Genomic DNA, 19,143 nt, shown 5'->3' with positions numbered 1-19,143 from the left:
AATACTCCAAATGGGGTCTGACCAGAGCCTTATACAGCCTCAGAAGTACATCCCTGCTCTTGTATACTTGCCCTCTTGACATGAATGCTAACATTGCATTTGCCTTCCTAACTGCTGACTGAACCTACATGTTAACCTTAAGAGAATCTTGAACAATGATTCCCAAGTCCCTTTGTGTTTCTGATTCCCTAAGCATTTTCCCATTTAGAAAATAGTCTGTGCCTCCATTCCTCCTTCCAAAGTGCATAACCTCACACTTTTCCCACATTGTATTCCATCTGCCATCTGACTCACACATGCACCCCCTCGATCCCGTAGTAACGTCCAGAGGAACAATGGAAGCCTAAACATCTGGTGCCCAATTAGTTGAGGGAGTTGCCGGAAGGTGCTTGCTTGATGTTATAACCAAACACTCCAAATTTCTTGTCAGGCTACTCCATTAGCTTTTAACACAGCAGATGTTAGAATCATAGAATCACCATAGTATAGAAGGAGGCCATTCAGTCCATCGAGTCTACACTGACCCCAATCCATTCAGGCCCTATTCCTTTAGCCCCACATATTTAACCTACTGATCCCCCTGACACTAGGGTAAATTTAGCATGACTAGACAACCTAATCCGCACACCTTTGGACTGTGGTAGGAAACTGGAGCGCCCAGAGGAAACCCACACAGTCACCGGGGGAGAACGCACACACTCTACACAGACAGTGACCTGAGGCCGGAAATGAACCAGGGTCCCTAGTGCTGTGAGGCAGCAGTGCAGGACGGAAGATTTCCTTCCCTGAAAGATATCAGTGAACCAGATGGGTTTTTCCCAACAATTGTCATCTATAGATGCTTAATTACAGATATTTTTTATTTAATTCAAATTCTACCATTTGCCATGGCGGGATTCGAACCCAGGTCCCTAAGACATTGGCTGTTTGTGGATTGCTGGTCTAGCGACAAGACCGCTAGGCCATTGCCTCCCCTTGAAATGCCCTTATTCTGTTCAGTAACCATTCTATCACAGAAATCATGGAAACCCGACAGTGCAGGAGTATACAATTTGGCCCATTGAGTCTGTACCAACAACAATCCCATCCAGGCCCTATCCTGTCACCCATATATTTATCTTGCTAATCCCTCTAACCTTTGCATCCTGGGACACTAAGGGGCATGGCCAATCCACCTAACTCGCACATCTTTGGACTGTGGGAGGAAACCGGAGCACCCAGTGGAAACCCACGCAGACACGGGGAGAAGATGCAAACTCCGCACAGAAGTGTCCCGAGCCGGGAATCGAACCCAGGTCCCTGGAGCTGTGAGGCAGTAGTGCTAACCATTGTGCTACCGTGCCATCCATAATGGCCATGTATGGATACTGGCAAACTGCCAGAATGTGGAGATGCCGGCGTTGGACTGGAGTAAAACAGAAAGAAATTCTACAACGCTGGCTTAAAGTCCAAACAGGTTTATTCGTAGCAAATGCCACAAGCTTTGGGGACAGCCTGTCCCTTCGTCAGGTGGCTGGGAGTTCAGACGAAGGGACAGGCTGTCCTGAAAGTTTGCGGCTTTTGCTACAAATAAACCTGCTTGGACTTTAAGCTGGTGTTGTGGGTTTTCTTTCTGTTTTAAACTGCCAGAACCCATGGAACTATGTCCCAGCAGTGTTCAGGGTCTTTGGAAGATGAGTGAGGAAAATGGGAAGGAGATCTCCACAGTGGTCATAAGATCATAAGAACATAAGAAGTAGGAGCAGGAGTAGGCTATCTAGCCCCTTGAGCCTGCCCCGCCATTCAATAAGATCATGGCTGATCTGAAGTGGATCAGTTCCACTTTCCCGCTTTCTCCCCATAACCCTTAATTCCCCTGTCTATCAGAAACCTATCTACCCGTGACTTAAATATATTCAGCGAGGCAGCCTCCGCCACTTCAACGGGCAGAGAATTCCAGAGACTCACCACCCTTTGAGTGAAGAAGTTCCTTCTCAACTCCGTTCTAAACTGCTCCCCCCCTTATCTTGAGGCTGTGCCCTCTAGTTCTGCTGTCCTTTCTAAGCGGGAAGAATCTCTCTACCTCTACCCTATCCATCCCCTTCATTATCTTATACGTCTCAATAAGATCCCCCCTTATCCTTCTAAACAGCCATAACCTGAGAGGCAGTAGAATTGGCATCTTTCCATTGTAGTTACCAATATAGCTCCTTTGGTTTCCCCCAGACATACACACAGCATGCAGTGAGAAAGTATACAATGAGGTCACGGCAGACAACCTCAAATTCAAATCTCACCATCTGCACCTTCTCCAAAATCCAAACACTCTCAGGAATCGCCCGTGATATCCACTAATTAATCTATTTCTTTCAAATATTTCTTTTAGAAGGGTAAACCCAGATGATGCAATGGGGAGACTGGATGAAATATGAACCGTCAGTCGTGTGAAGGAAGTTAGACTAGCAGTAACGAGGATAGTTATATTAATCCAAAACGTTCCAGCAACTGCACTGCAGGATTCTATGATTCTCTGAAGGAAAGCAGATTCCCTTCCCTGAAGGGCATGAGTGAACCAGGTGGGTTTTAAGAAAATGGGGCAGCACAGGGGCACTGTTGCTCGTGTCAGGGACCGGGGTTCAGTTCTCAGCTTGGGTCACTGTCTGTGTAGAATCTGCATGTTCTCCCCGTGTCTGTGTGGGTTTCCTCTGTGTGCTCTGGTTTTCTCCCACAGTCCAAAGATGTGCGGGTTAGGTGGGTTGGCCATGCTAAATTGCCCCTTAGTGTCAGGGGGACTGGTTAGGGTAAATGCATGGGATTGTGGTCGGTGCAGACTCGATGGGCTGAATGGCCTCCTTCTGGACTGCAGGATTCTATAACCTTTAGCTCAATGTATTCAATTTTTACTCTTCCTTTTATTAAAGCAGATAGATTGGCCAGTTATCAATTCCTGGATATTAGCCGAATCATGTTCATTCTTGTACCCTTTGTAAGCTTCACCCTCACTTGGCCTGTCCAGATTAGATCTGTGAACACTTGGGTTTTATGTTTATGGTCAAAGTTCAGGGTGAAAGGTCAGAGGGCAGGTTATCCTTCAGGCACTCATTCCCCATCCTGATGACCAAGTCCTGACAAGTAAAAACTGAGTCGCACAGTCAGTCAGAACTGTATTATTGAAGGGAGACTTGCATTTATATAGCACCTGTCATGAGCACGGCCCAATAACCAATGAAGAACACTGAAGCGTGGTCACTCTTCTAATGTTGAAAATGGGGCAGCGCCCAGCGAGCTCCCACCAACAACAATGTGATAATTCTCAGGTTAGTTGCATTTTTTGTGTTGTGGGTTAATGGTTATACGTTGACCAGTAGCAGTGTGGCGCAGTGGAAGCGTGCTGGGCCAATAACCCAGTGGTCGATGGATCAAAACCATCTTCTACTATTCACAATGATAAAGAACAACTTGACAGCAACTGCAAAACAGTTGTGACATTTATGTGAAAAGGCTGAGGGAGCTGGGGCTTTTCTCTTTGGAGCGGAGGAGGATGAGAGGCGACTTAATAGCAGTTTATAAGATGATGAGAGAGATTGACAGAGGGGCCGTGCAGAGACTCGGGTGGATGTAGCTGTTACTAGGGGGCATAACTATAAGGTTCATGGTGGGAAATATAGGAGGGATGTCCGAGGTAGATTCTTCACTCAGAGAGTGGTTGGGGTGTGGAATAGACTGCCTGCTGTGATAGTGGAGTCGGACACTTTAGGAACTTTCAAGCAGTTATTGGATAGGCACATGGAGCACTCCAGAATGATAGGGAGTGGGATAGCTTGATCTTGGGATTGGACATAGCTCAGCACAACATTGAGGGTCGAAGGGCCTGTACTGTGCTGTAATGTTCTATGTTCTGTGAGTGTACAGACCCGACTTCCCTTTTAAGAGAGCATAGACAAAAATTGGAATGATACAGATTAGCATGGCTCCTGCGCAAGGGTAACACACAAATTCGTGAAGAGTTTCAAATTTCCTGAAAAGAGGCCAGAGCTCTGGGAATAACTCCCCTGCTCTTCTTTAGAATAGTGCTATCTATTGAGGGGATGCGATGACCTAGTAGTATTTTCGCTAGATATTCATCCAGAAGCTCAGCTAATATTCTAGGGACCCCGGTTTGAATCCTGCCATGGCAGGGCTGAAAAACTAGAAAGAGTGCAAAAAAAATTTACGAAAATGCTACCGGGATTTGTTAGTTTGAGTTAGACTGAGATTTTTCCCTGGAGCGTAGGAGGCTTGGGGGTGATCTTATAGAGGTCAATAAAATAATGAGGGGCGCAGATTAGCTAGACAGTCAATATCTTTTCCCAAAGGTAGGGGAGTCTAAAACTAGAGGACATAGATTTAAGGTGAGAGGGGAAACATACAAAAGGGTCCAGAGGGACAATTTTTTCACACAGAGGGTGGTGAGTGTCTGGAACAAGCTGCCAGAGATAGTAGTCGAGGTGGGTACAATCTTGTCTTTTAAAATGCGTTCAAACAGTTACATGGGTAAGATGGGTGTAGGGGGACATGGGTCAAATGTGGGCAATTGGGATTAGTTTAGGGATTAAAAAAAGGTGGCGTGTTTCCATGCTGTAAACCTCGATGACTCTATGAGATGGTGGAATTTGAATTCAATAAAAAAAATCTGTAATTAAGAATCTACTGATGACCATGAAGCTATTGTCAATTGTCGGAAAAACCCATTTGGTTCACCAATGTCCTTTAGGGAGGGAAATCTGCCGTCCTTACCTGGTCTGGCCTACATGTGACTCCAGAGCCACAGCAATGTAGTTGACTCTCAACTGCTCTCTGAACTGGCCTAGCAAGGAACTCGGTTCAAGGGCAACTAGGGATGGGCAACACATGTTGGCCAGCCAGTGACGCCCATGTCCCTCAAATGAATTTGAAGAAAAGTACCTTTCCAAGGGCTATTGGAAAGGTCCCTTTCTCTTGCCTTTTCAGTCCTGTAATATTTTTCCCTGCCCTCCTGGGTAAAACATGATCCTGAGTGGAGAGGATACAACGGAGATTCACGAGGGTGTTGCCAGGACTGGAAAATTGCAGCAATGAGGAAAGATTGGAAAGCCTGGGGTTGTTTTCCGTGGAAGGGAGGAGGCCGAGGGGAGATTTATGGAGGTGTACAATATCGTGAGGGGCCAGGATAGTAGTGGATGGGAGGGGCCTATTGACCTTAGCTGAGAGGTCAGTGACGAGGGGGCATAGATTGGTAAAAGTGATTGGTAAAATATTAGAGGGGAGATGAGGGAAAACTTTATCCACGCAGAGGGGGTTCTGGGACTCAGTGCCTGAAAGGGTAGCAGAGGCAGAATTCCTTAACTCATTGAAAAGGTGTCTGGATTTGCCGTAATCTGCAGGGTCATAGACTGAATGCTGGAAAGTGGGATCAGACCAGCTGGCTTTTTGACCAGTGCGGAGATGATGGGCCCAGAGGCCTCCTCCTGTGCAGTAAATCTTCTCAAATTCTATAACTGTAATGGATTATTTCTCTAAAGGCAAAATATACTCAGCGGGTCCGGCAGCACCTGTGGTGAGTGAAACAGATTTAACGTTTCAGCTCAATAAAGTTTTATCGGTACTGGAACCTCATCAACCCGAAACATAGAATGTGGAACAGTACAGGAACAGGCCCTTCGGCCCACGATGTGATGCTGAATATGAGACCAAATTAAACTAATTCCTTCTGCCTGCCCTTGCTCCATATCCCTTGCATATTCATGTGCTTAGCTAAAAGCCCCTTAAAGCTCCCTATCGTATCTGCCTGCACCACCACCCGCGTTCCAGACGCATCCCACTCTTTGTGTAAGAAACTTGCCCCTCACCTTTTCCTTTCCCCCTCTCACCTTTAGTGCACACCCCCTGCTAGTATTAGACATTTCAACTCTGGGAAAAGATTCTGACTGCCAACCCCTATCTCAGCCTCTCACAATTTTACAGACTTCTATCAGGTCTCCCCTCAGCCTCTGCCACTCCAGAGAAAACAACTCGGGTTTGCCCAGCCTCTCCTTCTAGCTCATTCCCTCTAATCCAGGCAGCATCCCAATAAACCTCTGGGTGGCCAGCTGGCACAGTGGGTTAGCACTGCTGCCTCACAGTGCTAGGAACCTGGGTTCGATTCCTAGCTTGGGACAGACTCTGTATGTTCTCTCCTGTGTTTGCATATGTTCGCTCCCAGATCGGAAGATGTGCTGGTTAGGTACATTGGCCAAGCTAAATTCTTCTTCCATGTACCTGGACAGGTGCCAGAGTGTAGTGACAAGGAGATTTTCACAGTAACTTCATTACAATGTTAATGCAAGCCTATTTGTGACACTAATAAATAAACTTAAACTCTTCTGCTTTGACAAAGGATCATCTGCATATGAAATATCAGCTCTTTTCTCCCCTTACAGATGCTGCCAGACCTGCTGAGATTTTCCAGTGCTTTTTCTTTTGGTTTCACATTCTAGCATCTGCAGTAGTTTGCTTTTAAGCTCTTTTGCACCTTCTCCAAAGCCTCCTTCTTATAACATGGCGACCAGAACTGAACGCAATACTCTACGTGTGGTCTAACCAATGTTTTATATAGATGCAACATGATTCTTGTACTATATTCCTCTCTCCACAGGTGCTTCCAGAGCTACTGAAATCCCAGCACTTTCGGCCAATATTCTGGATTTCCGGCATCTGCAGAATTTTCCTTTTTATCAAGAAGGCAAGTTTGTTTGGTTCAGATTTATTTTAATATTGAGCTTCTTCCCAAATCTAACAAAGTTCAAACATTGGCCCTCTGATTGAGAGCTAGTATCTATCTAGCCACTCTAGTGAGGTGCATCTGCTGTGCATGTAGCATTTGAAGAAAGTGATCCATTAAGACCACACACACACACACTCCCTGTATTCGCAAAGCCTGGTATTTATTCTCTTGCTAAACGCTTGTTGCTTTATTCTGATGCAATGTTCACCGTGTTGTGTAAGCAGCTCTGAAAAGCCTGGCCTGGTAACAAAGGACTCACATCTGTTACAGTGGGATTCCTCCAGAGTTATCCCTTCAATCGCTGCTGCCAGAAGCTAATTCGTGCAGCCTCCTGTCAACAGGCACTGCGGAATTAAACATGGCCCTTCTGCCCATCGAGCAAACCTGTTCCAACTGATCTGGGATGAGCAGAAAGTTCCTCCAACTAAAAGTCGGGTGAGTTGATGTCGTTTTCATTGGTGACCATGGCAGTTCCCATTCTCATCGAATCCGTCCCTCTAATAAAAGCCGAATATCGAGGATGCTGGAAATCATAGAATCCCGATGGTGCAGAAGGAGGCCATTCGTCCCATCTAGTCTGAAATAAATACGGAAAAATGCTGGAAAATCTCAGGCAGAGTCAATGGAGAGAGAAACGGAGTTAACATTTTGAGTCCGCACACCTCTTCTTCAGAGCTCTGCATTTTCTGTTTGACTCCATCCTCTCTCTGGTTATCTAATTTAAACGAAAGGCTTGCACTTTTCATGGCCACTTGATGTCCCAAAGCCAATGAAATATTTTTGAAGTGTAGTCTCTTCTGGAATGCAAGAAAAATGATGGCCAGTTTTGAACACAGCAAGGTCCCACAATCAGCAATGCGATAATGATCAGATCATGTCATAGTGGTTCACAGCATGGGAACAGGCCATTCAGCCCAACTTGTCCATGCCGCCCAGTTTTTACCACTGAGCTAATCTCAATTGCCCGCATTTGGCGCATATCCCTCTATACCCATCTTACCCGTGTAACTGTCTAAATGCTTTTTAAAAGACAAAATTGTACCCACCTCTACTACTACCTCTGGCAGCCTGTTCCAGGCACTCACCATCCTCTGTGTGAAAAAATTGCCCCTCTGGATCTTTTGTATCTCTCCCCTCTCACCTTAAACCTATGCCCTCTAGTTTTAGACTCCCCTACCTTTGGGAAAAGATGTTGATTATCTACCTTCTCTATGCTCATCATTATTTTATAGACCTCTATAAAATCACCCCCTAAGCCTCCTATATTCCAGGGAAAAGAATCCCAGTCTATCCAGCCTCTCCTTATAACTCAAATGGTCAAATCCTGGTAGCATCCTAGTAAATATTTTCTGCACTCTTTCTACTTTAATAATATCCTTTCTACAATAAGGTGACCAGGACTGTCTGCAGTACTCCAAATGTGGCCTTACCAATGTCTTGTCCAACTTCAACGAGATGTACCAATGTTTCTGTGATGTTGATTGAGGGATAAATGTTGGCCAACTTACAGTTGTATAAATCATTGGTGAGTTCACGCTGGGAGTATTGTGAACCGTTTTGATCACCCTGTTATAGGAAAGACATTGATAAACTGGAAAGAGCGCAGAGAAGACTAACAAGGATGTTGCCAGGACTAGTGGGCCTGAGTTATAGGGAGAAGTTGGCCAGGCTAGGGCTTTATTCCTTGGATCATAGGAGAATGAGGGGTGATCTTATTGAGGTGCATAAAATCATGAGGGGCATCGATAGGATGAACACACAAAGTCTTTTTCCCAGGGAAGGGGATTTGAAAACTAGAGGGCGTAGGTTTAAGGTGAGAGGGGAACAGATTTAAAGGGACCTGAGGGGCAACTTGTTCACACAGAGGGTGGTGCGGATATGGAATGAGCTGCCAGAGGAGATGGTTGAGGCTCATTCAACAGCAACATTTAAAAAGCATTTGGATAAATACATGGATGGGGAAGGATTAGAGGGATACAGGCTAAACACAGGCAATTGCGACTAGCTGGAAGGGTACCATGGTTGGCATGGACCGGTTGGGCTGAAGGGCCTGTTTCTGTGCTGTATTGACTCCATGACACCTGCACTCTAACTCTTTAAGATATCACCATGACATCTGTTATATGCATCTGGGCAGAGAGATGGATCCTCTGTTTAATTGTACAACTGACAGTGCAGCACTCCAACGGTGTGTCAGTGTAGATTTCTGCACTCAAGCCCTCATGTGGGATTTGAACTCGGTGCAGGGCGACTCAGAAGTGAGCCAACTGAGCCACAATGGCCCAGGCCCAGATTGTGGCCATAACACAGAGGGCTTCTGTTGAGGCGGATGAACCTGGGAGAACTTTGTTACACACCTGAATACAGCACTTTCTATTTTACTTTTTGGTTTGATTTATTATTGTCAGATGTATTAGTATTCAGTGAAAGTATTGTTTCTTGCATACATAGTACATAGGAGAGGAGAAAAAGAGAGAGTGCAGAATGTAGTGTTACAGTCATAGCTAGGGTGTAGAGAAAGATCAACTTAGTGCGAGGTAGGTCCTTTCAAAAGTCTGATGGCAGCAGGGAAGAAGCTGTTCTTGAGACAGTTGGTACGTGACCTCAGACTTTTGTGCCTTTTTCCACACAGAAGAAAGTGGAAGAGAGAATGTTCGGGGTACACGAGGTTCTTGATTATGCTAGCTGCTTTTCTGAGGCAGTGGGAAGTGTAGACACAGTCAATTAATGGGAGGCTGGTTTGCATGCCGCACTGGGCTTCATTCACAACCCTTTGTAGAATTTTTGTGGAAAAGCCATACCGAGCTGTGATACAGTCAAAAAAAAAGGAGAGAGAAATAGAGTCATAGATCCACAGTCATAGAGAATCATAGAGGTTTACAGCATGGAAACAGGCCCGATGGCCTAACTTGTCTGTGCCACCCTTTTTTAAAATCACTATGCTGGTCCCAATTGCCCACGCTTGGCCCATATCCCTCTATACCCATCCTTACCCATGTAACTGTCTAAATGCCTTTTAAAAGACAAAATTTCACCTGCCTCTACTACTGCCTGTGGCAGCTTGTTCCAGACACTCACCACTTTCTGTGCGAAAAAATTGCCTTTTGGGTACAGAATGAATCAGGTCGGGGTTTGTGCAATGTGCAGTTTTTGGACAGTTAAATCATCAGCTGTCTCCACTTTTGTGGGATTTTGATAGGCCAGGAGTGTGAAACCTGGCATGTGCAGATGAGTGAGAAGTCTCACAACACCAGCTTAAAGTTCAACAGGTTTATTTTGTAGCAAAAGTTTCTGATAGACAGGGGAATTAAGGGTTATGGGGAGAAAGCGGGAAAGTGGAACTGATCCACTTCAGATCAGCCATGATCTTGTTGAATGGCGGGGCAGGCTCGAAGGGCTAGATGGCCTACTCCTGCTCCTATTTCTTATGTTCTTATGTTCAAAAGCTACTAGCTTTTGGGGCGCTTGCTGCCCCTTTGTCAGGTCACACCAATCTCTGTTTGTGTCCCCAACGGCCTTGTCTGTAGGTATTGGGGGTACATAGGACACACACCTCCCTCCTAAATTTGGGGTTGCAGTACCCCGATGTCTGGTAAATAACCCAGCTTGACCAAAAAGTCCCCTTTGTCCTGGAGGTGGCCCATATTCTGTGTATTCAGCCATCTGAACTGCAGCCTGTTTATCTCTATCTTTTAGGCCGCAGCCTGCTGTTTTAGTCCTTGCCCAATTTTCCCAAAGTGCTTTATAAATTGCCATTTTATTCGGCCCGTTTGGCCACACTGGCCTCTGTACCCTGGCGTTTGGTTGAAACAAAAAAAATCTCTTCAGCCTCCACCATCTGTCACCCCCCTGATAAAGATTGGACTTTATCAATCAGGGTGATCAAGTCCTGATCAATTGATTGGCAATGGCCAAAAGGGGTGCAAAGCCCAGTGGGGGTAGAAAGGGTGCTGCGCGACCAAGAATCTCTCTTTCTGACCCCACGAATGAGCTACAACAAAGTGACCATCACAGCGACGACCAGCACGAGGACAGCCACCACATTTGAGAAGGAAGGAAGACCAGAGCCAGAGCGTCAGACCAGACCAAAGGACCAGACTATGCAGAGGATACAGAGACCAGCACACAGAAAAAGGCCAATATCTGCTTGGGTACTTGCCAGTCGCGCAAAGTTAAGTCAAGGTCTAGTATTGGACTTGAACTTTAGTATTTTTTGTAAGATTGGGTGGGTGATTATTGATTGTGTGTTTAAATAAATATTGTTGTACTAACAAGAGGTCTACTCGCAATTCTTTGTCCACCGTATAAGGGTTAAAACAGACTGCGCGGCAGGCAACAACAAATTGGCGACTCTGATGGGACATGGACAAGAAGTAACTTTGTTGCTCTGATATCGAATCTCACAGAACCTAACGCTCCTGGAGATTTAGCCTGAGCCCGGAGATGAGGGGGTTGGACTATGAAGAGAGACTAAATAATAGACTGGGTCTGTACTCGTTGGAGTTTAGAAGGATGAGGGGGGATCTTATAGAGACGTATAAGATAATGAAGGGGATGGATAGGGTAGAGGTAGAGAGATCCTTCCCGCTTAGAAAGGATAGCAGGACTAGAAGGCACAGCCTCAAGATAAGGTGGGGGGGCAGTTTAGATCAGAGTTGAGGAGGAACTTCTTCACTCAAAGGGTGGTGAATCTCTGGAATTCTCTGCCTGTCGAAGTGGTGGAGGCTACCTCGCTAAATATATTTAAGTCACGGGTAGATAGGTTTTTGACAGACAAGGGAATTAAGGGTTATGGGGAGAAAGCGGGAAAGTGGAACTGATCCACTTCAGATCAGCCATGATCTTATTGAATGGCGGGGCAGGCTCGAAGGGCTAGATGGCCTACTCCTGCTCCTATTTCTTATGTTCTTATGAATTAAGATAGCAAATGCCCCAGGTGATGGCCAAGATTTCAAATAAATCGAAGGGAGTGAAAGGTCTATATTGAACGATTATTTAAAATTCAGAGCCAACAGATGTAAACTCCTTATTGGACAAATTACTGCTTTCAGGAAAATTGTTTATTGAGCATGCGTTGTTACTAACAAGGAGGATAGGGTAAACTCTGTATGCTTGCATTAGAATTCAGAGGGATTAGAACCGGAACATAGCCCAAAGCCGTACCTGCAGTCCGATCAACTTCCTACCCCTTGTTGTTGAATATAGAATGGCAGGAAACAGCACAGAGACAGAGAAGTGTCCCACATGGGAAACAAAACTCAGAGAATACATTAAATAGAAAGTGTGGCCCCTATGGGCAGAATCTTGTGCCAGTACTAGACGGGACCAGGATCCTGAGGACTGAAGTATTGGGACGATCTGAGGGGATTTCAGGGAAAATGGGCAGGCAAATGTGTGAAAGTGACTGCCATGGTAAGCTGCTTAGGGCAGCTGCTAGGAGCGGAAAAGGAGTTAAACACAGCTCATAAGGAACTGGAGGAATCGAACCAGGCACAGGAGGAAAAGGAGGAGGAAATTAAGAAACTAAAGGAACAGCAGCAGGAGAGGATAGAACAAATAAGAACTGAAAAGGACAGAGAGGTAGATGAATTAAAGAGAACCAACCAGGCAAATTTATTACATCTGAGCAATTTTCAAACCAAGTATAATAGAGCCTACCAGACGCCCAATGAGCTTGTCTTGGCCAAAGGTGAAGCTGAGTGGGCGGTAGCACGATTGCAAGCTAAGTGCACTGATCTGCATGAGGCAATAAAGGCGCTACATCAAGCCAGTAAAGAACAGAGACAGACAACCGCTGACCACTCCAGATGCCAGCGAGAAATTTCACGGCTGGAATCCCTATTTTCGGTTCAGAATGGATTTATGTGTACCTTCGGGACAGTGGAGGAAGAGGAGATAGAGGATGCGGATTGGGGAGAGTTAAAGAAGAACGCTAAGCTGTATGTTACATGAATTGAGGATTGGGGGCTACCACCATCTTTCCCAGGGGAAGTCATACCCACCGCGCCCCCAGATTCACCCCCAGTACCGATGCACCCAGTGACGACTGAATATTGGGTAGGAGAGTCTCAGGGCCCAGTTATTACATACACAACCCCGTTTTGGCCGAAATCACAGATAAAATCACAACCTTTGAGCCATTGGCTGATGCGCACAGTTTCTTTGAGGATGTTAGGTAGCAAAAGATAATACATGGACTCAATGAAAGGGAAGTAGTGAAACTGATAGTCGTGTGTTTGAGAAAGTCTGTATGGTGTGCCCTGCCAACCCCTCAAAATGTAGGGGAAGGAACCTTAAACAAAATTAAGGAAGTGATATCGACCGCGGTAGGATTTAATAAAGGAGATCCTGTAGATGGGTTAAATAAATGTAGGCAGAGGAAAGGGGAACATCCGACTACCTTTGCCGGACTTTTATGGATCCACTTCACGGGAGTATCTGGGAAATTAGATCGGGCTGGATTAAATGGGGCTGATTTATCCAAATGGGCTAGGACATTCATCTCACACACCACAGAGGAAGGCAAGAAAGCCTGCACTAATTTTGACCCTTCCTTTGACCTGGTGTTGTGAGACTTCTTACTAATTTTGACCCCGCAGAGACCACACATAATGAAGCATGGGTTCTCCGCCCGTTAGCTCGAATCTGGGAACAGGAAGCTCAGGGACCCCCAACATGAGAAAGGGAGGCGAGAACGCTTCCCATGAGGGTTAGTCAGGGTCCAGTATGGAGAAACGGGGGTAGAGGTGATCCCCAACACCAGAGAGGTACAGCCCCGCCTTACACAACAGCCCCAGGGAGAGAGATAGAGGGACAGGTTTTAATTGCGGGCAGTCAGAACACTTTGCCCGAGATTGTTGGAGACCCCCACCATCATATACACAGTCCCCGAGACCACTGAGACCACTAGGTCCACCAGTTAGGCCAGCTCCTAGGTATGAGAGAGAGCACCACCCACCACCGATGGTCACTCTGCGCATACTGTGAGCGCCAGCCCACCACTATATCCAACTGAGTCTACCTATGGAACCCTAGATTGACAGGGCCCAGCCTCTCCAGCCTGATCTGTAGCACCAGGTGGGATAGCGTAGGGAGACCCCTAGTTAACGGTGAGGTAAAAGGCCACCTCGTCAAATTCCTTTAAGATACCGGGGGCTCCCGAACTACCCTGAATGTATCGAAATTAAAGACAAACATCCCTTGGCCAACTCGGGGCACAGTCACACTGATTCACAGGACCCGTGCAGGAGGGATGTATTACAGCCCCTGTACAGGTCTGCCCAGGCAGCATGGCATGTGAACATCTGGTGGTGTTAATTCAACTTCCTCTAAACGCTGAACAGATCCTTGGGTCTGATTACGTGAATAAATGTGATATTTCATTTAATCCAGCTAATTGTGCACTTGGCAGATAGCTACGACTAGCAGAGCACCATCAATCAGTCCAGTCGGGACATATGCCAGTAGGGTTAGCACAATAGGGGAATTCTGGTTTGATCCCTTGAGGATTAGCAGTGATCCAGCCATCAGGGAGGTGCTGATTGGGGTGTTTGCACAGCATGCAGTCATAGAGTCATAGAGGTTTATAGCATGGAAACAGGCCCTTCGGACCAACTTGTCCATGCCACCCTTTTTTTTAAACCCCCAAGCTAATCTCAATTGCCCGTATTTGGCCCATATCCCTCTATACCCGTCGTATCCATGTAACTATCTAAATGCTTTTTAAAAGCCAAAATTTCACCCGTCTCTATTACTGCCTCTCCACCCTCTGTGTGAAAAAAATTGCCCCTCTGGACACTTTTGTATCTCTCCCTTCTCACCTTAAACCTATGCCCTCTAGTTTTAGACTCCCCTCCCTTTAGGAAAAGATATTGACTATCTGGCTGATCTGTGCCCCTCATTATTTTATAGACCTCTATAAGATCACCCCTCAGCCTCCTACACTCCAGTGAAAAAAGTCCCAGTCTATCCAGCCTCTCCTTATAACTCAATCCATCAATCGTGGTAGCATCCTAATAAATCTTTTCTGCATTCTTTCTATTTTAATAATATCTTTTCTATAATAGGGTGACCAGAATTGCACACAGTATTCCAAGTGTGGCCTTACCAATGTCTTGTACAACTTCAACAAGAGTCCCAACTCCTGTATTCAAAGTTCTGACCAATGAAACCAAGCACGACAAATGCCTTCTTCACCACTCTGTCCACCTGTGACTCCACTTTCGAGGAGCTATGAACATGTACCCCAAGATCGCTTTCTTCTGTAACTCTCCCCAATGCCCTACCATTAACAGAGTAAGTCCTGCCCCTGGTTCAATCTATCAAATGTATCACCACGCATTTGTCTAAATTAAACTCCATTTGCCATTCGCCAGCCCACTGGCTCAATTGATCAAGACCCTGTTGCAATTGGAGATAACTTTCTTCATTGTCCACTATGTCACAAATCTTAGTGCCGTCTGCAAACTTACTAACCATGCCCCCTATATTCTCATCCAAATCATTAATATAAATGAGAAATAACAGTGGACCCAGCACTGATCCCTGAGGCACACCGCTGGTCACAGGCCTCCAGTTTGAAAAACATTTCTCTACAACAACCTTCTGGCTTCTGCCAAGAAGCCAATTTTGTATCCATTTAGATACCTCACCCTGGATCCCGTGAGATTTAATCTTATGCAACAACTTACCATGGAGTACCTTGTCAAAGGCCTTGCTAAAGTCCATGTAGATAACATCAACTGCACTGCCGTCATCTACCTTCTTGGTTACCCCCTTCAAAAAACTTAAATTTGTGAGACATGATTTTCCATTCACAAAGCCATGCTGATTATCCCTAATCAGTCCTTGCGTCTCTTGATGCCTATAGATCCTCTCAAAATACCTTCCAACAATTTACCCACCACAGTGGGCTCACTGGTCTGTAGTTCCCAGGCTTTTCCCTGCAACCCTTTTTAAACAAAGGCACCACATTTGCCACTCTCTAATCTTCAGGCACCTCACCTGTGACTATTGATGATTCAAATATCACGGCTAGAGGACCCACAATTTCCTTCCTAGCCTCCCACATTGTCCTGGGATACACTTCATCATGGGATCTGGTGAAGGGAAACCGGCCTCTGAGGAATTATTTCAGCCACTCCATTCACACATTAGTAATTCTGTAAGCTCTCTCAGTTCTGATTTCATTCTTGTCATGTATTTTTGCACCGAGCCTCTGTATGCTTGTTGTTAAATCAGAGACTGGTGTTGGGATTTTCCAGCCCCGCTCACTCCAAAACTGGAAAACCCCGTCCGAGGTCAACAGACCCCTTGTTCAATAAGACCATGACTGATATGATTGTGGCCTTAGCTCCATTTTTCTTTCTGTCTTCCATAACGTTTGACTCCCTTGTTGATCAAAAATCGTGCCAGAATTCTCTGGCCTCACCCGTGGCTGGGATTCTCCAGTCCCTCCGCTGTGAGCGGAGTACCAAATTCTCCATTCTCGCTGGCCATGGTGGTGGGGTGAACGGGATTAGAGAGTCCCAGCCTCCGTCTAATTCAGCCTTGAATATCTTCGATGAGCAGCCGTCACCATTCTCTGGGGAAGAGAATAATTAAGGGCCCCGCTCTTCCACCTTCTTCCATTGGGAAAAAGATACAAAGGTCTGATGTCACGTACCAACCGATTCAAGAAAAGCTTCTTCCCTGCTGCTGTCAGACTTTTGAATGGATCTACCTCGCATTAAGTTGATCTTCCTCTCCACCCTGGCTATGACTGTAACACTACATTCTGCACTTTCTCGTTTCCTTCTCTATGAACAGTATGCTTTGTCTGTAAATCGTACAAGAAACAATATTTTTCACTGTATGCTAATACATGTGACAATAATAAATTAAATCCAATTCCAAACACTAACCACGCGATTGGATTTCATAGAATCCCTACAGTGCAGAAGGAGGCCATTCAGCCCATCGAGTCTGCACCGACCACAATTCCATCCAGACCATATCCCCGTAACCCCACATATTTCATAAAATCCTACACTATGGAAAGAGGCCATTCAGCCCATTGAATATGGACCGACCACAATCCCATCCAGGCTTTATTCCTATCACCCCCATACATTTACCTGCTAATCTCCCTGACACTAAGATTAATTTAGCATGGCCAACCAACCTAACCCACATAGCTTTGGACTGCGGGAGGAAACCGGAGATCTGAAGGAAATCCACGCAGACATGGGGAGAAGTGCAAACTCCACACAGACAGTGACCTGAGGCCGGAATTGAACCAGGGTCCACAGCGCTGTGAGGCAGCAGTGCTAACCATTGCGCCACCGTGCTGCCCATTTATTAGCAACGATTCTACATTCACGATTCTGAGCTTTGGACTGTCCCACAAGTGCAAACATTATCTCAACGCCTACACAACGAAATCCTTTCATTATCTTAAAGAGCACTATCTGTCGTTCAGCTTTCTCTTTTCTGGAGAGAAGAACTCCAGCTTGTTTCTGGATAATACATCATCGTCTCAGTATCAGCCTTCTGGATCTTTTTGAACTTTCTCCAAACCCTCTCTGTAACATGGAGACCAGAGCTGTTCACGGTATTCCAAGAGTGGCCAAACGCTCGAAATGGTTACTGCAAATTCACTGCATTTTAAATCTATCTTTCTTAAAATGTACATAAGAGTTGATTTGGCTATACTAACCTGCATTGCTACCCGAGTGTTTTGTATATCTCGGCATGGGCTAAGGGACTAATGTTGTTCTATAGACTTACCCTATGAAGCTTGGTCAATAATGTTTTCATTTCCACTTATATTTGACTGACTGTTTGAACTTTATGGGCCAGGAGGATTTGGAAGGTCATTTTTAGTGGGATTCTTTGACTGTTGAATTCTAAATTGGATTATCAAATCCCTGTTGGGATCAACTGCCTGAGACTAAAAGCAGTACAAATTTATAGAGAGAATTGTTTCAATTTGATTTGCCGTCTATAAGGCACACAAGTGGCCCACGGCAACAAAATCATCAGTCTATAATAAACTTAGATCAAGAGTTGGAGTTTGTATACCTGCCTCACTGCCCTCCATCTCCCAGGCTCAGGGTTGTGACAAAAATATAAGAGACGTGAATGGTTAAATACTCCAGTTAAATAATTTACATGAAATCTTGGTATAAGGACAGCGACTAGAATTTTACAGCACAGAGATCCGAAGGATATAAGGGATAGGATCAGGAGGAGGCCATTTGGCCCATTGAGGCTGTTCTATCATTTGATAAGGTCATGGTTGATCTGATGCATGGTGGCACAGTAGTTAGCATTGCTGCCTCAAAGCTCCAAGGACCTGGGTTCAATTCCCAGCTTGAGCCACTGGCTGTGTGGAATTCGCACATTCTCCCCGTGTCTGTGTGGGTTTCCTCTGGGCGCTCCAGTTTCCTCCCACAGTCCAAAGATGCGCAGGTTAGGTGGATTGGCTGTGCTAAATTGCCCCTTAGTGTCCCAGGATGCGTAGTTAGAGGGATTAGTGGAGTAAAGGTGTGGGGTTACGGGGTTGGGGCATGGGTTGGATTGTTGTCAGTGCAAACTTGATGGGCCAAATGGCCTCCTGCTGCACTGTAGGGATTCTATGACTGTGTCCACTTTCTTGTCTGAGGCCATTCGATCCATTGTGCATGTGCTGGCCCCTTGGAAGCTGTTGAATTATCTCCACTCCACACATTCCTTTTTGCAATTTTTTCCTTTTTAAATATTTATCGAATTCGTTTAGGGAATCTACCACATAGTCCAAACTTTTGGTCTTATCATCTCCTTATGTGGTCTTCGCAATTCCGCGAAGAGCCCAGGGACATTCTGACGTGTCGAAGTTATTGTGTAAATATAACTTGTTAAATTGAATCCGCTTCGAGCAGTGTCTGTCCAGATCATAGGTCAGGTATTCCTGACCCTGTTTGCAATGGAAGTGGAAAATACCCCGAGAAGGGCAAAGTTGTATTTTATGTCAGTATGAAGGCATGATGTGAATGTCCCCTACCTCTGTCAGTGTTGGCCACCTTTCTTGACATTGGAACATCATTGTAATGAATACACATGTCATTATCAGGCCCACATGCCTGAATCATGCCTCGCACACCCCCCTCCTTCAAAAAACCCACCCACAGCAGAACATCAATTAGATTCCCGATAGTGCAGAAGGAGGCCATTTGGCCTAACAAACCTGTACTGACCACAATCCCCCCCCAGGCCTTTTCCCCCGTAGGATCCATTCATTCCTCCAAATAAACTGTGGGCAATTGATATAAATTTAAAGAAATGATTCACTGAATGTAACCTGAAGTTAACATAACAGTTGCGAAAGAGGATTACTTGAGAGAGGGAGAGAGGAAGAGTTGGGG

General features: G+C 45.6%; 1 pseudogene; it reads left to right on the top strand.

Moving 5' to 3' along the window:
• Window positions 1-3,899: 3,899 nt before the first annotated feature.
• On the top strand, window positions 3,900-3,998 carry LOC145341634 (U6 spliceosomal RNA; annotated as a pseudogene).
• Window positions 3,999-19,143: the final 15,145 nt, after the last annotated feature.

This window comes from Carcharhinus amblyrhynchos, chromosome 3, assembly GCF_965287045.1.
Source record: "Carcharhinus amblyrhynchos chromosome 3, sCarAmb.v2.hapA, whole genome shotgun sequence".
NCBI classification, from domain to species: Eukaryota; Metazoa; Chordata; class Chondrichthyes; order Carcharhiniformes; family Carcharhinidae; genus Carcharhinus; species Carcharhinus amblyrhynchos.
The sequence above is the reverse complement of the archived record's forward strand: the minus strand, read 5'-3'. Positions and strand labels throughout refer to the sequence as shown.